The sequence below is a fragment of the Haliotis cracherodii genome, unplaced genomic scaffold, assembly GCF_022045235.1.
Source record: "Haliotis cracherodii isolate W230 unplaced genomic scaffold, xgHalCrac1.p SCAF_8, whole genome shotgun sequence".
NCBI lineage: Eukaryota > Metazoa > Mollusca > Gastropoda > Lepetellida > Haliotidae > Haliotis > Haliotis cracherodii.
The window spans coordinates 29,451,378-29,477,753 of record NW_027266341.1 but is presented as its reverse complement, the minus strand read 5'-3'; the positions used below and the strand labels follow the sequence as shown (position 1 = coordinate 29,477,753).

The following is a 26,376-nucleotide window of genomic DNA, read 5'->3' as shown; positions in this document are numbered from 1 at the left end:
TGTATCTAATCGCTTTCGCTTTGTACGTTTCCTTTGTACCCAGTCGCGACGGTTTTGCCGATTAGGCTTTGAATACCATCTATTCCAACACTCGCCGTATCGCATTGACACAATCGTGACCGTTTCGCCGATTACGCTTTGAATACCATCTATTTCAGCACTCGCCGTATCGCATTTATTCCGTTCTACTCCCAAACTTCACCCTCAGGACAATTTTATGCTTGTGGTATACCAAATCACCACCTCGACCTTTCGTGATGCCTCCCAAGAGAAGAGCAGCCGTCAACCACAAGCTTGTGAGGGGAGCCAAGCAGGCCAGGACAACCAGAAGACAAACCCCGGGAGTACGCATTGTACAGGAGGCAACAGCTGATGGTGAGTCTGCCAATTACGGAAATATCGAAGGTGGCAACAGAATTAACGTGCAATCGGCGCAGCTTGTAAATGCCGCGCAGGCTGCCAACTCGGCTACCCAGGTAAAAGAGCAGCTGGAAAAAATACTCCAGTTACTGGAACATTCAGCGCCCGGCCCGGTTAGCGCAAACCAACAGGTAAGGCTTGGTTTTAGTTCTCCCGCCATTTCGCCCAACATAGGGAGAATCCCTGATGCTCACAACGAGGCCGACGGTGACGCGGCTTGGCCAGCCAATCACATCGCAGGATACGGGGATTCCCTATCCTTCCATGCGGATGGAATAGACGTGCACGTCAAACAACAGGTGAGGGAAAAAATCTGGCGTGGCGAGTATGTCGACCTCGGCACAATACTACCAAACACCGAGGGAAGTCACGAGGACGGTATGATTACCATGGCGTACGACTCCTCAGGTAAGGTAATTTTTAAACCAATAAAGCAGCAACCAAAGCGCCTGTCCCTGGCAAGCTGGACTTCAGCTTTCCACATTTTCATGTGTATATATGTTAGTAGGCACAACCCAGGGTTTGCTGTCCTACATGGAAACCATAAGAACGGCGGCACTTCGATTCGGGGGGGATGCCTGGTCAACCTACGACCAACAATTCCGACACAGAATGTCAAGGGACCCCTCACGACGCTGGGACAGCATCATCGGGGAGTTGTGGCTGAAGTACATGGTCACACAGCTGGTACGACAACCAGAATCAGGCGGACGGGGCGCAATGACACACGTACAGGGGGACATCGCCAGTCAGGTATGCGGGGATTTCAATAAATTTGGCTGTAGCAGGGTCAACTGTAAGTACACTCACAAATGCGGTAAGTGTGGCAAACATTCCCATAGCTCTAGGACCTGCTTTCGAGGGAATGGGGTCCAACTGAAACCATCCAAGCCCAATCAGCCTTACCCTAACAGAAAACCAGCCGTCAAGGCAGGTAAATTCAATGGCCCCTTCCCCCGTGGTTCTCAATGAAATGGCACCCTGGTTACGCCAATATGCTAGGGTCAATTACAGAGATGCAAATTATTTATGGGTAGGTTTTAGCTTTGGCTTTAAGCTCGAGTTCCAGGGAAGCCGCACGGGTCGCCTGGCATGAAACTTGCACCAAGACACAGCAGGCTACGTGAAACAAAAACTACAAAAGGAAGTCGACCTTGGCAGGATGGCAGGCCCCTTCAAGGACACCCCCCTGGACAACCTCCAAGTATCCCAAATAGGCCTGGTGCCCAAGAAGCAGCCAGGATACGGTCAGCACCTGGGTAAGCATGCGGAGGAATTCTGTCTAATTCACCATCTATCCTATCCCAGGGGTAAATCTATAAATGACTTCATAGACACAGAGGCCTGCTCCGTTGTGTACGCAAGATTTGATGAAGCTACCCATATGGTTCAACAACTGGGAAAGGGAGCACTACTAGCAAAATTCGACATTCAGTCGGCCTTTAGAATTATACCAGTCCACCCATCCGATTTCGAGCTGCTAGGCATCAGATTCGAAGGTGAGTTCTATTTAGATAAATGCTTACCATTTGGCTGCTCCATATCTTGCGCCATATTTGAAATGTTTAGTACCTTCTTGCAATGGTGCATGCAATCGCATCTTCCAACGTGTCAGATCATGCATTACCTGGATGACTTCCTAACGGGGGGCACAGCAGGCACCAGCCACTGCTCAGACAACCTCAACGGATGCGTAGAACTAGAACAGCTTGGGGTTCCTATTGCACACGACAAGACGGTGGGCCCCACAACCAAACTGACATTCCTAGGGCTGGAAATCGACACCATTGCAATGCAGATCAGAATCCCAGAGTCCCAAGATCAAGGAGGCAACAAGGGAAATCCAAGACATCCTGTCAACAGGTAACATCAAGGTCACAAAAAGTGCCCTTCTGTCCTCATAGGCAAGCTTAACTTTATGTGCAGGGCTATACCAATGGCAATACCAATGGCAAGGGCATTCAATCGATCTGCTTAGCAAAGGTAAGCAACCATTTCACCACATTAGGATTACCAACTGGGTCAAGGAAGACCTACAAATGTGGTGAACATTTCTTACGAGTTATAACTGCATTTCAGTGTTTCAGGACCAACTATGGGTGGACAGCGATTTCCTCCAGCTGTTTTCAGACGCAGCGGGTGGGGCCGGCTTTGGGGCCTCGTGCAGGGCAAATGGTTTAATGGCGCATGGCCACCCCAGTGGGTGACGGATAGAACTACACGGGACTTGATGCTCCTGGAGCTGTTCCCCATCACACTGGCCATCCAAATCTGGGGCAAGCAACCCGCAAACAAAAAGGTCCTCTTTTACTGCGACAACCAAGCCGTCGTAACAATAATCAACAAGCAGTCAACCAAGGCCCCCAGAGTGATGAGCCTACTCCCTCGCCTAATCCTGCAGTGCCTCCGATATAATATTATGTTTAAGGCAAAGTATGTATGTCCACTGCTAACACTATTGCCGATGCTCTCTCGAGGTTTCAGCTCAAACGCTTCCGAGAGGCAGCACCAGCTGCGGACCAGAACCCCACACCTATCCCGTGCAACATATGGCTGATCTGACGCAGGAAGCCGGCAGACTCCTACAACAATCTCTGTCTACTAATACATGGGCCACTTACCAAACAGGCATCAATGCCTTGCACCAGTTCCGGTCCGCACACCAGCTACAAGAGTTTGGATGGTGGGATCCAGCTACATGGCCAGGGTACGGCAGTACTTGCTCCTGAAGGGCACCAGTCCGAACCAACCGAGGATGCTATGGCTGGCACGAGGGGGGATGAGGTGGAAGGAGCTGGACACCATTCTAGATGCACAGGTCAAGGCGACACGGCGCAGCACCAGAGCTCTCATCATTCACCTGGGCTCCAACGACCTGTGCTCGGCCAAGGGCAGCCAACTCTACCTTGACATGGTGGCATCAATCCTTCGGATACAACTCCAGCTTCCTGACACCAAGATCATCGTATCCTCAATGCTGCCCAGGCACTACTGGCACGATGCCAGGGACCCACTAAAGATCGAGGGGATGCGGAAGAATATCAACCGGCGACTGGCCAACTGAGTCAAAGAGCTTGGCGGTACAATGGTGCCACATCCCCAGATTCTGGCATCAGACAAGACATGGTACGCCTGGGAGGGCGTCCACCTCAGTGACAAAGGACTGTGTGTGTTTACGGACAATTTGTTGCATGCCCTGGCGCTTGTTTTGCGCCAGTAAGGATATTATCTCCACAGGTTAGTGTTTCCTTTCAGTACATAGGCAAGCCGGGCAACATTGCTATCTCCGCGTATCGCGTGGCCATGGATGTGGGGTAGCACTCTGGTGCTTTGTGGCGGGGTTAACTTGCTTCCAAATTAATACTCGTGCTTAAGGCTACCTGCTTTTCAGCGGGAACCTTACCGGGGTTACCTGCTTCTCAGTGGGAACCTTGTCTTTCCCGACTTTTCAGCCGGGGAATCGTAAAATTACATATGTTGGGGCAAACAATTGCCACGTATATGGGCCCGGCAGCGGAAGTCGTCTTGTCAAGCGGCAGCTGACAATTGGGTCCGCGGCGGGAGACGCACAATGGTTTTGCTAATGGGGCCGGGCAGTGGGATCTGCTTTGGCCGGCTACCTGGGGCCGGGCAGCGGTAGTCTGACTTAGGCCAGCAGCGTGGGAGTTGCCAATTAATGGTAGCATTTAAATATGCTACCGTGGGGGCCGGATAGCGGTAGCAGTCTCAGGCCAGCAGCGCTTGCTGCAATCGCCGTTGGCCACACGCGTGGCCATGGCAACGGTAGCATTTTGGTATACACAATTAGCAGCTAAGTAGCCCACTAGTACCTGCACACCCTCGACCATTTAACCCAATCTCATCTTGTGTCTTTATTATAGGCACGGGCATCCATGGCTCAGTGGCCCATGCCTCTCCTTGGCATATCGCGGGATAATTCTCAAATCAGAATAACCATGTACATCAATAAGACCTCATGCCTGAGTGAGTGTGCTGGGTTTAACGCCGCTCTTAACATTATTCCAGTTATATCACGGTGTGGACAGCATGACTGACAATCAAGACTTTAATGTAGACATTGCTGTGTACGGGTAGAACATTCAGGAGGAAATTTTCATCTTTGTTGACTCGACATTCACTTGCAGTGGCAGTACCTAGGGTCCAAACTGTTGAAGACCAGCAACGTCTTCGATGCCAGAAGCATCCAGCCATGATAGCAATTATGATGCAGAGTCAATGTAGAGGCGAGTGCACACATCTCGTGCCGACTGTTGGTACTGGGAGGTAGCTCTGTATAAAATCGTCCAGGTACAGTTCGAATCTTATTCCCCTCAGGTGGAGGAAGGCAATGTTAGGCTTCGTGATTCAGATTACAAGAAACCCATCCATGGAAATTACAAATGGCAGGTCCGACCACTGGAAATGTCCCTGGAAGTAAACCAGAGGTAACTGCAGTGTAATGAATTTATTTGATCATGCAAAAAGGCATTTTGAAGATCTTCACTCACCATATAATTCTTTGGATGGTGTGGAGTCAGCTGACAGAGACACTGCAGAAGTGAGGAGGACATTCCAGGTACGGGGTGTTAAAGATCTGCATATTGTACATCATACAAACTTGTGGACTCTTCTTCGGCACTGAATATCGGTGCGAAGATGTTGTTGATGATGGAGGCTGGGTTCAAGACTTGAACAGCATGCTTCATGACCTGTTTTTTGTATGGTGTCTCTGAGAATTGGCAGTCTGGCGGGAGGATAATGAATAACGAGGGGCAGTTCTGTTGTTGGCAGCAAACACCCCTCCTTCGGGAAAGACGTGACAAACAGTCGCCCAGGATGGTCAAGCTGGGCCAAAACAGCAGGACGATAGCACGAGCAAAGTCCCAGTTGTGCAGCACAAGAGAGCAAGTACATTGGGGTGGCACTGTTGGCCTTCTGTCCCTGGTTCCGTCCTCTACCACCGGACTGGTCAAAGTGGGACATTGATCATTCTTAGCTCGAAGAGACTCCGAAGGCAGTGAAAGTGAGGCGACCTCGACCTGAGGAGTGGAAAGAAGATTTAGCCTCCAGTTAGTTAAACAGCTGAACAATGAATTACCTCTGTGCTGTATCACCGACTTCCTTTTGAACATCCCGGATGACCTGATTGAATGATTAACCATGAGTTGCCTAGTATGTTCAGAATCCCAAGAAGACTGAGCTATATATCCCCAACAGCGAATTAAGGTACACATACCTGTAGCATGGGCCAAGAAAGAAACAGCGTTAGCAAGGTGTTGTTGTTGAAAATACATCTCAGAGAAAAGCTGTGCCTCATGCAACATCATGGGGTGGTCGAGAGCAGCAAGTAATGCCTGATTTGCCAACATGGCGAGGGAGAGAAGCAAGTGTGAATGGCGGATGAGTGTCAACGGAAAACAGATCCCTGTCATACACAGGGAAGGAGGAGGATTGATTACCCAAATTATGTAGCCAAAGACCGCAGTCAGTGGACAGGGAGAACATCGGAAGGTGAGCACTCTCTGGGAGTCTTTTTCCTTAGTCACGCAAAGGACTTTTCCTGGGAAGATGCAGTGAACCGGTTCAAGCCGGTTGATGCCAGTTGAAGCATTAAAATGGTTAGGTCATCACCCAGCATTTCAAACATCGACGAAGGGCCCAACGTCTGAGGTGAATCCAATGAGAGCTTGGACACCATCCAACAACAGCAACCTATTTACCTATGGACTTGTCTGAGGTGAGGCAAAGGATCTCAAAGGACCCTTAAGAGTGAGTGAGTATGGTTTTACACCGCAATATTCAAGCAATATCACTGTAGTGTTGCTGAAGAGGGAGACAGCAAATACACCAGAGGGCGGGAAGGTACTTGCCCGATACGGGGTGGTAGCACGAGGTGATTGCACGAGGTGATGACGTCGAGGCAGATTGGCATCCCATAGAGGTGGACATGCAGGGTATGACAGCAGACGATATCAATGGGTCCATGGAGAAGGGTGTGGCGAATGGAACCATCTCGTCAGGTACGGGAATGGCCTCTGGATCGAGGAGTTGAGGTAAAAGTCAACTGTTGTCAAGTCCAAAAGAGGGAGAAAGCACAAAGCATACGTGCCTGGTCTGTCTTTTCAGTCTAGGATCCATGGAGGTGAAATATGAGGTAGAAGAGCTTTCTCAACTAATACGACTAAGGTCGGACAGATTGACAGTCATTGTAGAAGTGAAATATGGCGTATAACTCACTTTGGCCAAGTTAGAATATTGATCTACTGCAAAATACAGGTTGATAAAATGTGAAAAAAAAACACATAGTTGGCAAACAGCAGGCTTATCCAGGTCTTTCCTCTATTTGGTGATGAAGTGTAATGGGGAACAAAAGTACATGGTTTGAAGTTCAAACCATGTACTTTTGTTCCCCATTACACAAACTTACATCAAACTTTGAACACACAAGATTGAAGGCTTGGCTGCATTTTGGGTAGGGTGTTTCAAGTTGCAAATGGTTGTGTTTGCGATCAAAGGATATGTATAAATGGCTAGCTTAGCACACTATCACCCCTCAAATTGTTATGCCTGAGTCGAGTTTCTGTACCTTACGAAGTTGCAAAACATGGCATCCTCATGATTCAATTTACATAATTTTACTTACCATTTACATGTATGTTCTGACCATAAATGTTACAGTTCTCTGCATGTCCGCCACTCATACCAAAAACTGAAACCAAGGAAAGAGATTTAATGAGTGAGTAGTGGAAACAAATATGTTTCATATTTATATAATATTGATTTTGGGATTTTTTTTCTGTGAAACTATGAAATTATTAGAATGTTTGCACTTATGTAACCAGCTATAATTAAGAGCATTGTCATATGTACACTTATGTAGCCCGCTACAAGATAGGGCATTATATTATGTACACTTATGTAGCAAGCCGCACGATAAGGCATTATTATATGTACACTTATGTAGCAAGCCGCACGATAAGGCATTATTATATGTACACTTATGTAGCCAGCTGCACGATAAGGCATTTATAAAAAATAAAAGTGCTTTAATAAAATGCGCCGCCGCAAGCTATATTCAGTAAACAAATATTCAAAACTCTCCACAGCGCTTGGCGTATTTAATGACATTTCGTGTAGAGATGATAGATCACTAGGAGGAGCTTATGCACACTCAATAAACCCTGACGTCACAGGGCATTGTTTCGCCGGTGTGACGTATACTACATATAACGTCATAGGGTATTGTCACGTAGTTGAAAAGTTTGTGGTACTGTATTCTAAAGGTAGGCCCCCCGCATTATTATATGTACAATTATGTAGCCAGCTGCACGATAAGGCATTATTCTCGTATGTACACTTATGTGGCATTAATAATGCTGTGTCTTGTAGCTGACTGCATAAGTCTACATATAATAATTTCAGGTCTTGTAGCTGGCTACATAAATAAATAACTAAATGCTAAAAGTGTACATATAATAATGCCTTATCTTCCACCTGGCTATATAAGTGTACATAAGTGTAGAACATAAGTGTAGAACTTGGGGATGGTAAATATCCTGCATTAGGAATAAACATTGTATTTAGCGAGCCTTGGCGAGCAAAATACATAGTGTTTATTCCTGATACAGGATATTTACCATCCCCAAACACACAAGCGTGATAACCTCTTTATCATATAATGTCATTCTTTAATTCTGTGCTTTAAAATCGCTTTCCCTCTCTCACAAACGTTACCGAAATATTGCGAGTTTTCCTGGAATGGGCGCATTAATATTTAGTACGTCACAGGGTAAGTGATGTGTCAGTCGGACAGTGACAGTAGCCAATATAGTTACAACTGAAATCTGTTTCTTATACAGTGGTGAACAACATATACACAAAACAACAGTTGTTTTTAATTGCCTTTCGCGGCAATCCATCGGTCTGTCCGCTAGAGTAACTGCCCTTTGTCAAAGGGAAGCTACTCTAACCTTAGTCTATGAAACGTCACGGCCACGGTCAGACGTTGTTGACAGTCGGTCTGTCCTGTTAAAACGTTAAGAAGTGTAGTCAGATGTACACACAGCGACTAAACGAAACAAGGTAACAATTCAAACATATTTCGGCAAAATCCAACTACTTTAATTTGTGGAGAAAGTTTTAAGTCGCAGAGGTCTACAAGCACAGATATGGCTACTGATCCGACTTGGCTAGGCCTCGTGCCCTCGCAAAATTGTTTCGAAATTTATATCTCCAAAGTTGCCAAAACTTATAAAATGCCTTAGCTACATCACAGTTAGACACTGATTTTCAGTATATTAGAGTGTTCTTTTGATAATGATAGCAATTATCCCTGTAGTTTATCCAGATTCCCGATGGTTAATTCTGACTGGATCGCCGAATGACGAGGGCGACGCCATGTTTGTTTATAAACAGCAAAAGTAGTCCTACTTGACCTTTGATATTTGCATCTCTATCCGCATATGACCCCAACGGATATCGTTTTTAGCCGTTGGCTTTATCCTGCCGAGAAACCTATCCATTATATGATAAATACAGTTATGAAGCCAGCTGCACGATAAGTCATTATCAGATGTGCACCAATGTAGTCAGCTGCAAGAGTCCTGCAACTGTGGAGCTGCGCATTCATACGATAATGCATGATCTATAAGTGGACGTACCATTTGATATCGATGTCCTGGTGGCTTCTGGCAGGCTATCTGATCTAGCTTGTTCTGTTTCAGGTCGTTTGTCTTTGTCACTCCTCTTGCCTTTCCCATCCATCCCTAATGTGAGACTCTGAATTATAAGGAGGAATTAGCTATTATTTGATGGGAGTGTATGGAACATTTGTAATGGGATATCTATTCCCCCACAAGAAAACTTTTTGCCAAGGATATTATTTCCTTTATCATTTTTTTACTAACACTGGAATATTTTCCCAGATGTATATTCTTTCCATTACAAACTGTTTGACCCCGAAACATGAATCGTTTGCACATTCACAATCTGCTGACTGTTCCACGAAGACCTACGGGAGGACTGCAGTATTCGGGTCCACAAACCAGAACAATCTCTAGATCAAATATGTTCTTGTGACACAAGCAGACAACAAATGGAGGCTAAAGGGACTTACTACAGTAACCAGAATGAGAGCTGTGGTTGTATGGGGTACCGAGTAATGAGTAACAACAAGCGACGTATGTGTCTCTCACATTCACTATGATCTGCACATCAGAGAGAAAGGATACATGGATTTTGGCACAAATACTTGCAATTCCAGTCGGAACAAATACTCCATGTGTGAAAATTCCTTTTTGATATTTACGTTAACATTTTGAAAACTTAAGGGGAGACAACTCCCATCCGAACATCAAACGCTGATGTAAACACAGGCACAAATATGTTATGTTTTTGTCTGGGCTTGTTTTATAGCAAAATTTTATTTTGGAATATTATAGGAATCTAAACAACATAGATTTCATTAGTTCATTTGATTAAGATCTTATCCAATGATGTGCCAATTATGAGTTTATTGGAGTCTGTGACTCTTTTGATCATTATGATAATGACATGTCAGATTATTTACATGGCTTCCCAACATTTAATACGTCCTTAAGGACTAGAGTGTCTTAAAGAGAAGACATATGCGGCCTTGAGGGCTTGTAGAACTATCACTACTAACTTAGATACTTATCATGCTTATAGGAGGTCATGAAACTATTTGAAGAAGCTGTCTTTCCGAAAACAAAAGAGTATTTGGACCTGAAAAGAACGGTCTCTATTAAAAAGGCAAGATAGGACCCTAGGTGAAATTGGAAAATCATAAAAAGAGGAAGAAGCAGTCATACAGTCACCATGACTATATCAATTGAACAGTAGTGAACGTCAAACTCTAACACAACTGTTTAATAAATAGTGTATGTGTGTGCATGCGTGTGTACTGGTGTGTGTGTGTTTCTGTGTGTGGTGGGGTGCATGCATGTGTGTTGGGGTGTGTGTATTTCTGTGTGTGTGTGTAGGGGGGGGGGGGGGGGTGCATGCATGTGTGCTGGTGTCTGTTTGTGTGTGTTACCTATGTTCACTATTATTTAGACCGTCTGGGTTAACCTCTTTAGTTGAAACTATTTCCATTAGGAACCTGGATTTCACACTTGCCTGTTTCTGGACCTTTTTATTCTCTACTGTAGCTTGTAGCTCATTGATTTCAGCCCGGAGTTGTTTTCTGCGGGCTCTAGTCAGGCGCTTCTCTTCAGCGAGGAGACGTTCCTTTTCCCTCTCCAACTCTGATTCTGAACTAGAACTCTCTGTTGAGTCGCTGGCATGCTCCCTCTGCTGACTTACTTTGGATACGGTCCCCTCCAACAGATCGCCGGTCTCATGGATTTCTGCACTGTCCATTTCAACATAATGTTGACCTTTGGAGAAAAAACGTTTATAGTTTATCTCTGACAAATTTCGTATTTAAACAGTTTTCCCCCATAAAAGTTGGGGCCGTGTCACAAGTTATGTATAATCAAATGTTGCTGATGAAAATTATTGTTGACTCTTCTCTATGTGATTTTGAGTTGAAAGTGTGGACTGCACGTGCACTTAGTGTCTTATGTGTCTTACAGGAAACGGGATAAAGGGAAATCTGAACCATGGACATTACCGGAGCAACACGAACAAGTGAAAGGCATGGTCGTTGGTAATTAAGCACTTTGCCTTTATTATATTATAAATTATAAGAATGTGAAAAGGTAGCAAGTATATTTAGAATCAACTCTGGTTTAACAAGGGTCCTGCAACTGTGGAACTGTGCATTCATACGATAATGTATGATCTATAATGGTACGTATACACACCTGAAGGAACATTTGATGGCCTGGTGGTTTCTGGCAGGCTATCTGATCTAGCTTGCTCTGTTTCAGGTCGTTTGTCTTTGTCACAAACCAGAACAATCTCTAGATCAAATGTTCTTGTGACACAAGCAGACAACAAATGGGTCTAAAGGGACTTACTACTGTAACCAGAATGAGAGCCGTGGTTGTATGAGGTACCGGATAATGAGTGAGTGAGTGAGTATGGTTTTACGCCGTTTTTAGCAATATTCCAGCAATATTCCAGCAATATCACGGCAGGGGACACCAGAAATGGGCCTTACACATTGTTCCAATGTCGGGAATCGAACCCGGGTCTTCGGCGTGACGAGCGAACGCTTTAACCACTAGGCTACCCGACCGCCCCTACCGGATAATGAGTAACAACAAGCGACGTATGTGTCTCTCACATTCACTTTGATGTGCACATCAGAGAGAGAAAGGATACATGAATTTTGGCACAAATACTTGCAATTCCGGTCGGAACAAATACTCCAAAATTCCTAATTGATATTTACGTTAACATTTTGAAAACTTAAGGGGAGACAACTCCCATCCTAACATCAAACTCTGACACTGAGGACGTAAACACAGGCACAAATATGTAATGTATTGGTCAGGGCTTGTTTCATTGCAAAATATTATTTAAAAATATTAAAGAAATCCATAAACTTTGGATTTCATTAGTTCATTAGTTTCAGATCAATGATGTGCCAATTATGAGTTTATTGGTTTCTGTGACTCTTTCGATCATAATGGTTATGACTTGTCAGATTATTTACATGGCTACCCTACATTTAATACATCACAAAGCAGAGTGTCTAAAACAGAAGACATATGCAACCTTGAGGGCTTGTGGAGCTACCAATACTTACTTTGATGCTTTAGGAGGTCATGAAATTATTTGAAGAAGCTGTCTTTCAGGAAACAAAAGAGAATTTGGAACTGAAAAGATCAGTCTCTATTAAAAATGTAAGAAAGGACCCTGGGTGAAATCGGAAAATCATAAAAAGAGGAAGAAGTAGTCATAAAATCACCATGGCCATATCTATTGAACGGTGGTGTAAGACTAACTCTTACAAAACTGTTTAATAAATTGTTTCACGTGGAACATTCCTTCCCCAGTGGGAAAACAATATTATTTGTCCACTGCACAAGGAAGGAAATATTCAAGCACCAAGTAATTATAAAAGTATATCATAGACTCATAATCTCATTTTGAGAAATACTGTCTTGTGTAGGAGAAAAGACTTTTGAGATGTGGTTTGATGAAAATAACACGTTATCTGAAATCCAAGCCAGACAGATTATTCAACTGTGAACCAGATTTTCTGCTTGTAGACTATGTAATGATCCAAAAATATATAGCTGAAAAATGCGAAGATTTTGTTGTACGCGGCTGTTGTGTAAACTTTGTAACGTTAATTTGTGGAGTTATTGTTGAAGTTATTCAGTTCGAATGTGTATGTTGTCAGAGACCATCATATGGTTTCTGATGTTGTGCAGTGGTCTTAATTGGTCGTTCAATTAGACAAAGGTAAATAACCACACCTGTCTCCAAACTGAAAGTGAAACTAGCCCTGCCGACTGGTTTGATTAGTGCTTAAGCATGCGTAGGAGGTGGGGGATATAGAAGAATATACCCTTGAAGGATTAATAGTAATGAAGCAGACTGACGTCATACTCACCAGCGCTCAGCACTGACAGTTTAACTTCGAATTAATTCGTATAACTTCATGACGATTGCTTCCCACTTCTCCCTTCCTCGTTCATCCACGCTATTCTCATAGGGGAATGCCCATTTCTCCGGAAACGTTCGACTTTTTCACTGGGCGTCATTCATAGCTCCATGCAGCAATACGCAATAGTTACATGCAAGCTCCTTACCAGCGCGTGACACATTCTTTACCCGCCATATATCATATTATAGAGGGACCCACAAAAGGGCTATCGCTGTGATGAGCTTTGTGTTACCTGTCAAGCGACGTGTGCTGAGGTGAAGTTAGCATCAACAGTAACGTTGGTATTGCGTTTGAAATGCGCTGACGCTTTTACAGTACAACAGTACACAGCGCGAAGCAAAGTTAACGGAAAGATTGAGACAGAAACACGTTAGATCTGAGCAGAGATCTTGCATTGAATAAAAATCGTATGACCCATATGTGTTGCAGGCGTGAATATATTTTAGCAATAATACATATAAACTAGACCTTAAACTTACAAATAAGGGCTACCATCGTGTTAAAAACCCACGATTTCAAGGAATTAAGTAAAATCTTTCTAACTTTCAAGATTATGCACATATTTCCTCGGTGAATAAGATGTGTTTGTTTGTTGTTTAATGCCACATTCAGCAATAAATTATTCCAATTATATGACAGCGGTCTGTAAATTATCGAGTCTGAACAGACAATTCAGTGACTGACATCATGAAAATCGATCCACGCCATTGGGATCGATGGCATGCATCAACCAAGTCAGCGAGCCTGACCACCCGCAAACATGGGATGCTGAAGACCTATTCAACCCCGGATCTTTACGGGTCCACAATTCAGGAAAGGAAACTTTATTAAGTTTGCCTTAATTCAAATCAAAATGTTGTAAATAATCAGCGAAACGAATGCTTCGATCTGAAAGCTACAATCTGGTCACGTGATCTTGTGCAAAATGGCCTTAACCGTGAAAGTTTGATGCACGTGCAACACGATTTTATTTGGACAATTAGGGTATAAAAGTGATGTAGCTGTTACCTGTGGCAACCAAATCAGTTTCCTGACCACCAGGAAAGGACAAATCATCTCAAGTCGTCTGTTAATGTTGACACCTTTATTCCTTCCAGACGTACATGCGGGTTGCCATGATCTAATTCCCGTCAGCCCCTGTTCGTGTTACAACGTTTAACCATACTAACAAATTAGCGTAAAAAAACAAACGGCACTGCAATGGCTATCAAAAGAATAGAAAGAAAGGTAATAAGTATGATGTCAAGAGTTTTCGGTTGTAAACGCACTACAAGCGCGATAGGTTGATGACACGTTACAGGCACACTAAATGCTAGTAGAGGAATGGCGCCGCATTTCACCTCAAGTCATTCGACGTCTGATGTACCCCTCTCGCCGTCGAGTGAGAGACTGTATGAGTTTTGCATTGATGACTATGGACTGGTGGACTGGATAACCCTGCCACCATGACTGACCTTCAACGGTTTAATCATTTATGCATGAAAGACCACGTCTTTCAAAGTATATTTATTTCGGCCACGTTTTTAATAGTAGTATAAATGTTCTTTTAAATTGTGGCTAAATTTGTCAATAATCTGGCTTGTGTTGTTTCAGGTCGTTTGTCATTGTCACTCTTGCTTTTCCCCTCCATCCCAACTGAGAAATTCTGAATTTTGAAGAGGAATGAGAATTTATTTGATGGGAGTGTATGGAACATTCAGCAATCTTTTAGTATTGTAACCACAAAGTGTGTTTTGTGTGTGTGTTGGGGTGTGTGTGTGTGTGTTGGGGTGTGTGTGTGTGGGGGGGGGGGGGGATGTGTGTGAGCGTGCGTGTGTGCTGGGGTGCATGCATGTGTGCTGGTGTGTGTGTATTTCTGTGTGTTGGGGGGTGCATGAAGTTGTATCCATAATCCATGTAATTAAGAGGGAATGTATTACGAATTACAATACGGATTGGCGATATTGCGAGTAGGTATACAATGCTCTTATGTGAGGGCCAAAGGTGAACTCGGGAAATAGCATGAGAGCTAGCCAGGTACCTTGCTCTCGTCTTGTTGTCACTACCTTTCGAACCAGAAACTGATCTCAGCACCAGAGTTTAGACCGAGATTGACGATTTGCTGCTGAAGTCTCTTATTAAGTGACAAATAGAAGGGTTGGACCAGCACCACAAAGCTGTTGACAAAGGACATCCTCTTGTTATTGTTGGGGGAACTACGGTAAATGTCGAAAGGGCCTTCGAGTACTGACACTAGTCTACTGTTCCTCTCGCACATCTCAAATCGTCAGGATTAAAGAACGAGGGTATATGTCGTTCAGGTAAAGGAACGTCAATCTAGATGTCCGCAACTAAACCAGAACACAAGAGACCTTCAAATTACCGTTAATTATCATCGTAAAAACACCTTGGACACGTGGTGGATTCATGCGGGTAAGATATTACCTGTGAGCTACGATTGACATCACGGACGTGGTGATTGCACAAACAGAGAACCCGTGAGGGTAGACCCTGCACAATGGAATATATTTATTTTATGAAAAGAAATAAATCTAGAAACGCATACAAAAGCAAGTCCAGCCAGCTCAAGCTAGCTCTAAATCAGCATGGGGATTTTTTAGAGTCGGATATTGTGTAATATAAGATTTCAGAGACTAAATGTTAGTCTACTGTGAGGGTGCCAGTAGGGGTTGTGAGTTGACTGTGTGGCGGTTGCCAGTATACCAATCTAGCATTACACCGGTTCCAGTACATATTCCAGTTCCTAAGTAAATAGGAACCCAGCTCAGACAATTACAAAAACAGTTTCCTTACAACATTACCCATGGCTCATTATGATGGAAGAGACTCATTGGCAGCCGAGGCTTGGCTAAAGAAAAGTGAGCGCTGTTGTAGTGTATATGGCTATTCAGATGAGGAAAAACGATAACTATTTCCTCTATACCTATCCTTACAGGCATCACAATGGTTCCAGGAAACACTGGCTGGAGATAATACTTCTTGGCAAATCTTTAAAAAACGTTCTTACAATGATATGCCCCAAACTCAATCGTTTTGCTGAAAGGGCAAATGATCTTATAGACAGGAAACAACTGCCAGAGCCGTTTGCCGACTATACTAAAAGTAGACCATAATATATATTGGCTCCAATGGGTTAAAGTGGACACTAGTAGATGCTATATAAACGTACCTTCATGGAGTATTAAAAAATGTAGTAAGTGTTCAACCTTGTCGGTGACTACGCTAATACATTCATTTACATACAAAATACTATTATTGTTATTTTTATTAAGAACCATACATTCTATGCTTTGCCTCGAATTTCCATTGTACGCTTTCATTTTGGACTATTTGAGTTTATCGTACCTAGTTGTAGTGGGATACATAGGTTTTATGCGTTAGGTTTTATACCACGAGCCTGCTGTATTGCATTTTTCTTACGGACATGTTTTAATATGACATTGTAAAAGAATCAAAACAATATCAAAATTGATAGAAAACAGTTGTTCGATCGAGCTACGGTTAATTTGTGTTATGTTGCGTCTCTTTTCTTGACTCGGAGAAAGCCGGCCTATCCATCCACACTAAAAGGTTCACCAACAACTGATGACCTTACTTTAACACCCAATATCATCTAATTCCTACTGTCACAACGCTGTCTGTTTACGTCGATATCCTGCAAATCTTGCGGGTATATCTGATAGAGGGTTTCCACTCTATCAGATATACCTCTCACTCTCATCTCTATAACGCTATTTGATATCCTGCTATAACAGTATTTGACAAAGTCGATATCCCGCCACTCTCACTGCTGTAACACTATGTGATAAAGTCGATATCCCGCCACTCTCACAGCTGTAACACTATGTGCTTAAGTCGATATCCCGCCACTCTCACTGCTGTAACACTATGTGATAAAGTCGACATCCCGCCACTCTCACTGCTATAACACTATGTGATAAAGTCGATATCACGCCACTCTCACTGCTAAAATACTTTGTGATAAAGTCAGTATCACGCCACTCTCACTGCTTTAACACTGTGTTATAAGGTCGATATCCAGCTACTGTTATAACAATGTGATAAAGTCGATATCCCGCCACTCTCACTGCTGTAACACTATGTGATAAAGTCGATATCCCGCCACTCTCACTGCTGTAACACTATGTGAAGAAGTCGATATCCGCCAATCTCACTGCTGTAACACTATGTGAAGAAGTCGACATCCCGCCACTCTCACTGGTAAAATACTTTGTGATAAAGTCGATATCCCGCCACTCTCACAGCTGTAACATTATGTGATAAAGTCGATATCCCGCCAATCTCACTGCTGTAACACTATGTGAAGAAGTCGATATCCGCCAATCTAACTGCTGTAACACTATGTGATAAAGTCGACATCCCGCCAATCTCACTGCTGTAACACTGTGTGAAGAAGTCGATATCACGCCACTCTCACTGGTAAAATACTTTGTGATAAAGTCGATATCCGCCAATCTCACTGCTGTAACACTATGTGAAGAAGTCGACATCCCGCCACTCTCACTGGTAAAATACTTTGTGATAAAGTCGATATCCCGCCACTCTCACAGCTGTAACATTATGTGATAAAGTCGATATCCCGCCAATCTCACTGCTGTAACACTATGTGAAGAAGTCGATATCCGCCAATCTAACTGCTGTAACACTATGTGATAAAGTCGACATCCCGCCAATCTCACTGCTGTAACACTGTGTGAAGAAGTCGATATCACGCCACTCTCACTGGTAAAATACTTTGTGATAAAGTCGATATCCCGCCAATCTCACTGCTGTAACACTATGTGATAAAGTCGATATCCCGCCACTCTCAATGCTGTAACACTATGTGATAAAGTCGATATCCCGCCAATCTCACTGCTGTAACACTATGTGAAGAAGTCGATATCCGCCAATCTCACTGCTGTAACACTATGTGATCAAGTCGATATCCCGCCAATCTCACTGCTGTAACACTATGTGATAAAGTCGACATTCCGCCAATCTCACTGCTGTAACACTATGTGAAGAAGTCGACATCCCGCCACTCTCACTGCTGTAACACTATGTGATAAAGTCGATATCCCGCCACTCTCACAGCTGTAACACTATGTGATAAAGTCGATATCCCGCCAATCTCACTGCTGTAACACTTTGTGATAAAGTCGATATCCCGCCAATCTCACAGCTGTACCACTATGTGATAAAGTCGATATCCCGCCAATCTCACTGCTGTAACACTATGTGAAGAAGTCGATATCCCGCCACTCTCACTGGTAAAATAGTTTCTGATAAAGTCGATATCCCGCCACTCACACAGCTGTAACACTATGTGATAAAGTCGACATCCCGCCAATCTCACTGCTGTAACACTGTGTGAAGAAGTCGATATCCCGCCACTCTCACTGGTAAAATACTTTGTGATAAAGTCGATATCCCGCCAATCTCACTGCTGTAACACTATGTGAAGAAGTCGATATCCCGCCACTCTCAATGCTGTAACACTATGTGATAAAGTCGACATCCCGCCAATCTCAGTGCTGTAACACTATTTGAAGAAGTCGACATCCCGCCACTCTCACTGCTGTAACACTATGTGATAAAGTCGATATCCCGCCACTCTCACAGCTGTAACACTATGTGATAAAGTCGATATCCCGCCAATCTCACTGCTGTAACACTATGTGATAAAGTCGATATCCCGCCAATCTCACTGGTAAAATAGTTTCTGATAAAGTCGATATCCCGCCACTCTCACAGCTGTAACACTATGTGATAAAGTCGACATCCCGCCAATCTCACTGCTGTAACACTATGTGAAGAAGTCGATATCCCGCCACTCTCACTGGTAAAATAGTTTCTGATAAAGTCGATATCCCGCCAATCTCACTGCTGTAACACTATGTGAAGAAGTCGATATCCCGCCACTCTCACTGGTAAAATACTTTGTGATAATGTCGATATCCCGCCACTCTCACTGGTAAAATACTTTGTGATAAAGTCGACATCCCGCCAATCTCACTGCTGTAACACTTTGTGAAGAAGTCGATATCCCGCCAATCTCACTGCTGTAACACTATGTGATAAAGTCGATATCCCGCCAATCTCACTGGTAAAATAGTTTCTGATAAAGTCGATATCCCGCCACTCTCACAGCTGTAACACTATGTGATAAAGTCGACATCCCGCCAATCTCACTGCTGTAACACTATGTGAAGAAGTCGATATCCCGCCACTCTCACTGGTAAAATAGTTTCTGATAAAGTCGATATCCCGCCAATCTCACTGCTGTAACACTATGTGAAGAAGTCGATATCCCGCCACTCTCACTGGTAAAATACTTTGTGATAATGTCGATATCCCGCCACTCTCACAGCTGTAACACTATGTGATACAGTCGATATCCCGCCAATCTCACAGCTGTACCACTATGTGATAAAGTCGATATCCGCCAATCTCACTGCTGTAACACTATGTGAAGAAGTCGATATCCCGCCAATCTCACTGCTGTAACACTATGTGATAAAGTTGAAATACTGCCACTCTCACTAGTAAAACACACACATATCCTGTGTAGATTCTTATTGGAAGCAGAAAGAATATGTTTTAAGTTGATTGAAGAATTAAAAATTAGCATCAAATATACTTAACAACAAAAGTTCCTGTGACACCAATATTTTAGTGTATTTTTTAAACAAGTAAAGTTTGCTTTTCAATATTGTAGTACATGTATTGAATCAAGTCACAAAAACGCAACTGCTACAGAAAAGCATTGATTCCATGCAAAAGTTGACTTTTTTGCAAGCCTCATGCATTTCACTACCCAAGAATGGGTATAAAAACATGTGCGTTAACGAGATTCCATATGCATTGTTGAGCATCGTGCTAACAACCACTCAGAAAAACAACAAAATTACGCAATTATTCAACATTACGAAATGCCACGTCTGTCCGAAAAAAATGAGCGTCTGCGAGCCATTGGTATGCTTGATGCAGGATCGAGTCAACATGATGTTGCAAGACAGTTTAACGTCCATAGAAACACCATTTGGTGTTTATGGCAACGTTGGAAACAGACGAATGCAGTCAGAGACCATCCTCGGAGTGGCAGGCCACGCATAACCAATAATCGTCAAAGACAACTGGATTTGAACACCTACGAAATCGATTCAAGCCAGCAACAGGGACTGCAAGAAGCATCCCTGGCCTTCGACGAATATCTTCACAAACCGTACGTCGCCGCCTCAGATGTGCAGGGATTGTCGTCAGAAGACCCGCTAGACGTCCCATTTTTGACAGGAAACCACCCTCAAGCACGTCTACAGTGGTGCAGACAGCGTCTACGCTGTGCGGTCTTGCAGTGGGGACAGGTTCTATTCACTGACGAGTCTCGTTTTCATCTCAGCCACAGCGATGGACGGATTCGAGTGTACCGGCGTCGAGATGAACGTTATGTCAATCATTGTGTCATGGAAGAAGATTGGTTCGGGGGCGGCAGTGTCATGGTATGGGATGGGATTACAGCAAGACAGAGGTCCCGTTTGATAGTGGTTCCTCAATGGATAGTGCTACCGCAACGAGATCATCGACCCTGTTGTTCTACCGCTTTTGCGTCGTCATGGCCAAGGCATTACATTTCAACATGACAACGCCCGGCCTCAAATTGCTCGACTTGTTCAGGATTCTCTTCAACAAAACACCGTAAATGTCATCCCCTGTTCGGCTCGCTCCCATGATCTCTCACCAATCGAGCACATTAGGAATGAGATGGATCGGCGCCTTCGACGTCGACCACGTCTTCCACAGACAACTTCGAAACATGCCCCAGCAGATATGGACAGATATCCCACAGGACTTTGTGCGACGCCTGGTCCATTCCATCAGACGAAGATGTGTTGCTTGCCTTGCAACCAGAGGTGGACATACACGCTATTGATCTGTAAATTGACATTTTTGCATAATCATGTTTTTTTTTATGAAATCACGCATTTTCTGAAGTCAGTATGGCAAATTAAACCATTTTAACACTTACAGGAGTCTTTTATCTGTTGCAAACCTAAATTGTTTCAGATTTGGTAAAAAACATAACTTTGCATTAAATCTTATTCAATGTCACAGGAACTTTTGTTGTTCAGTATATATCTTCAGGAACGCCGAACTATGAAGGCTGTTCTCGACACTCTGCCAAATGAACGTATCATGTTTGAAATGATTGCTGTGGTAAGATTCCTCAGCATAACCAATGCATTAGGTTACTTCGAAACGATCTACAAGCAAGACCAAAAGGCCGTCTAGATCCGGCAAGAGTAAACGTTTGCGTAAGAGGTTTCTGAGGCTACTTACATAGGTCTTGTGTCAGCAGATCATATCTTTTCATGCACACTTTCACCTCACTTACTTTTTATTGTGGCATATCTTCGCCAATGTTCAGTTTTAATCTTTAAAGGGTATTCATCGGTATATGACGTGTTCATGTTCGGTGGAAGTATTGACTCTTCAATCTCGATTACTGGTACAATAATGTAAAGATAGAGCATCTTTTTCCGAATATATGCTGTCATTTTATTACGATTACTCCCAGATTTCGCATGGAACTTGCCATTCACTGCAGACAACAGAGTCGGATTCCAGCCTACCTCTCCTTCCCCAGCACATCTCGCGTCATACCAAAAGACGTTAAAAGATGGTACTTGTTGTTACCCTGTCTGGCACTCGGCATTCAGGGGCTAAAGCAAGAAATGGTCGGCTCGGAGTCAGTACTGTGTCTGAGTGGGGTATTCATGTTAAACTGCGGCATGGTATCTCAGTGAGCAAGTACTATAAATCGGCATCAGTCCGGACTAGTACAAGCAGACACACACACACACACACACACACACACACACACACACACACACACACACACACACACACACACACACACACACACACACACACACACACACACACACACACACGTGCATGCACATCTCTATATACGTGCAGTAATCCTGGGCGCGATGTTAAACCCAATTTCAAATTAACACAAATATCCATACCAATATAATCATAATACGATATGCAATGTATAAGGCAAGTTCATACATATTGACAATAGAAGTTGTTCATCAACTATCCAACAAGATACAGACTCCAGCTACGAAACTGGATATAAGCAGTTAGGAAAATATTTCAATGTTGTACATAATAAGTACGATCATAGCCAGTATGATCAATGTGTCTCAGTCTGTGTGTTGCAGACTTTGGAAAAGGTTTCTGCAGACACAAATGGGTTAATTATCGACCCCGCAAAGGGCGTCAAGAACACAAGTCCAGGATCGATTTATCAGAACACTGGCTTGGAGAAGTCGAGCGCAAAATCGCTGGTCCCTTGCGCCAGACCACAGTAGTTCAAGTTTCTGACCAGAATTAGATCAGAAATCGTCTGCATGCTCAGCGACCACATGTTGTACCACTGTCTAGCCAGACGCCAATGGTGTTTATAGCGTAGAAACTTGGGGAATGACCGATGGTCTCTGTAATGTTTTAAGATGAGTCGAGATTCACTTTGATCAACACATCTCAAACGTTCATGATCAGACAAGAAACCACCTTACAATACACAACCAACATGTTCTGCTTACTGTCGTGTTACGCATAGTTCTTCCTTATTATATATAATATCCATCCATTTTACAATCACTCAAACCCCTTTTTATTTCTTTAATCATTTTTATTTAGAGTTTATTATAGCAGTTTTAATGTCATAACCCATATCAACCCGCGACCCCATTATCAACCCTCTGGCCCTCGACCCATGGGCTGATGTGGGGGCCTGGGGTTTATTTGGGGGTAGTCTTGTTATTACATGCCATGACATAAAATTGTAAAATGTAACTACTAGTATTTGCAAGTAAACACAAAACATTTCCACCTAGTTTGGAAGTCATTGTCCCGGGAAACGGGAGTTCCCTGACAATTCAACCATACACGAGTAACGGATGTTCCCAAATAATTCAGCTATACAAGAGAAATGGGTGTTCCCAAACAATTCAACTATACATGAGTAACGGATGTTCCCAAACATTTCAACTATACAGGAGTAACGGGAGTTCCCTGACAATTCAACCATACACGAGTAACGGATGTTCCCAAACAATTCAACTATACAAGAGAAACGGGTGTTCCCAAAAATTTCAGCTACACATGAGTAACGGATGTTCCCAAACAAGTGAACTTAACAGGAGGAACGGGTGTTCCCAAACAATTCAACTATACAAGAGAATTGGGTCTTCCCAAACAATTCAACTATACATGAGTAACGGGAGTTCCCAAATAATTCAACCATACGAGTAACGGATGTTCCCAAACAATTCAACTATACAAGAGAAACGGGTGTTCCCAAAAATTTCAACTATACATGAGTAACGGATGTTCCCAAACAAGTGAACTTAACAGGAGGAACGGGTGTTCCCAAACAATTCAACTATACATGAGTAACTGATGTTCCCAAACAATTGAACTAAACAGGAGTAACGGGGGAGTTCCCGAACAATTCAACTATACAAGAGAAACGGGTGTTCCCAAAAATTTCAACTATACATGAGTAACGGATGTTCCCAAACAAGTGAACTTAACAGGAGGAACGGGTGTTCCAGAACATCTCAACTATACAGGAGTAACGGGTGTTCCCATACAATTCAACTATACAGGAGTAACAGGTGTTCCGCAACAATTCAACTATACATGAGAAACTGATGTTCCAAAACAATTCAACTTTACAAGAGAAACGGGTTTTCCGAAACAATTTAACTATACAGGAGTAACGGCGAGGGTTCCAAAGCACTTCAACTATACATGACTAACTGATGTTCCCAAACAATTGAATTATACAAGGGAAACGGGTGTTCCCAAAAATTTCAACTATACATGAGTAACGGATGTTCCCAAACAATTCAACTATACATGAGTAACGGGAGTTCCCAAACAATTCAACCATACGAGTAACGGATTTCCCAAACAATTCAACTATACAAGAGAAACGGGTGTTCCAAAAACTTTCAACTATACATGTGTAACGGATGTTCCGAAACAATTAAACTTAACAGGAGTAATAGGGTAGTTCCCAAACAATTCAACTATACAGGAGTATTGGGAGTTTCCGAACAATTAAACTATACAAGAGTAACGGGAGTTTCCAAACAATTCAACTATACAGGAGTAACGGGAGTTTCCGAACAATTCAACTATACAGGAGTAACGGGAGTTTCCGAACAATTCAACTATACAGGAGTAACGGGAGTTTCCGAACAATTCAACTATACAGGAGTAACGGGTGTTCCCAAACAGTTCAACCATACATAAGTAACGGGTGTTCCCAAACTATTCAACTCTACAAGGTAAACGGGTGTTCCCAAACAATTCAAATATACAAGAGAAACGGTTGTTCCCAAACAATTCAACCATACATGAGTAACGGGAGTTCCCGAACAATGCAACTATACAGGAGTAACGGATGTTCCCAAAACAATTCAACTATACATGAGTAACGGATGTTTCTATACACCTCAACTATACAAGAGTAACGGTAGCTCCCAAACAATTCAACTATACAGGAGTGACGGCGGGAGCTCCCTAACAATTCAACTATACAGGATTAACGGGTGTTTCAAAACAATTTAACTATACAGGAGTAACGGGAGTTCCCAAACAATGCAACTATACAAGAGTAACGGCGGGAGTTCCCAAACAATTCAACTATACAAGAGTAACGGCGGGAGTTCCCAAACAATTCAACTATACAAGAGTAACGGTAGCTCCCAAACAATTCAACTATACAGGAGTAACGGGTGTTTCAAAACAATTCAACTGTACAAGAGTAACGGGGGTTCCCAAACAATTCAACTATACAAGAGTAACGGGAGTTCCCTAACAATTCAACTATACAGGATTAACGGGTGTTTCCATACAATTGAACTATACTTGAGTAACTTGTTTTCCGAAACAGTTCAACTATACAGGAGTAACGTTGTTTCAAAACAATTCAACTGTACAGGCTTAACAGGAGTCCCCAAACAATTCAACTATACAGGAGTAACGGGTGTTTCAAAACAATTCAACTATACAGGAGTGACGGGTGTTTCCATACAATTCAACTATACAAGAGTAACGGTAGCTCCCAAACAATTCAACTATACAGGGGTAACGGGAGTTCCCAAACAATGCAACTATACAAGAGTAACGGGAGTTTCAAAACAATTCAACTATACAGGAGTAACGGGTGTTTCAAAACAATTCAACTATACAGGAGTGACGGGTGTTTCCATACAATTCAACTATACAAGAGTAAGGTAGCTCCCAAACTATTCAACTATACAGGAGTAACGGGAGTTCCCAAACAATTCAACTATACTGGAGTAACGGGGGTTCCCAAACAATTCAACTATACAAGAGTAACGGGAGTTCCCTAACAATTCAACTATACAGGAGTAACGGCGGGAGTTCTCAAATAATTCAACTATACAGGATTAACGGGTGTTTCCATACAATTGAACTATACATGAGTAACTTGTTTTTTCGAAACAATTCAAGTAAACATGAGTAACGTTGTTTCAAAACAATTCAACTGTAGAGGCTTAACAGGAGTCCCCAAACAATTCAACTATACATGAGTAACGGGTGGTCCGAAATAATTCAACTATACTGGAGTGAATATTCATAGGTATAAAAATAGCCCCACGTGACAGACGACAACATTGCGATCGAAGCTGTCTAAACAAGCATGTTTGCAGTAGGACCAGGAGATGATGATGTTTTGGGGAATCCCATTCCATCTCCCATGAACAAATAAGCCGTAAGTAACATTAATTAATATTCAGAAAATTGAGTAATAGGGCTACTGTCAGTGCCAAAGCAATGTCTACCATACCATTATAGTCATAGTAGAAACAGCCAACGTCCTTGTTTATTATTTCATGAAATATGAATCTTAGAAATGATTTGAAAGAAAGGTTCGTTTGATTGTGAAATTGTAACATGTCTACTTGTGGCCTACATGTTCGTTTACTAACGCGCAGTAAAATTAATGAACAATGTCTTTGTAAAAAAATGAAAATTATCTGAAAGGACACACTGGTTCACACGTTTTGACCTGAATCCATATTTTAAAAGGAGCATCATGTGTCAGTTCTTATAAATCTAAAAGATCAATCTTATTTTGAAATAGTAAAAATGAATGAATTACATGTTTCATGCATTTTATATGTTATATGTTATTGACATATAATTAAGAATGTAGATAAACATGTATTATAACTTACTAAGGACAAAGTGGAGTGGCTATGCACCAATCGATTGTTGTTGTCCTTGTGCAAAATGGGTTGGAGGGTCAGCATACT

The 26,376-nt window shown here is 42.8% G+C and overlaps 2 pseudogenes; one reads left to right on the top strand and one right to left on the bottom strand.

Moving 5' to 3' along the window:
* The window catches only part of LOC139450920 (uncharacterized), a 32,178-nt pseudogene extending 16,918 nt beyond the window's left edge, over nt 1–15,260 (bottom strand).
* LOC139449759 (uncharacterized) lies at nt 258–1,683 on the top strand (annotated as a pseudogene).
* Nucleotides 15,261–26,376: the final 11,116 nt, after the last annotated feature.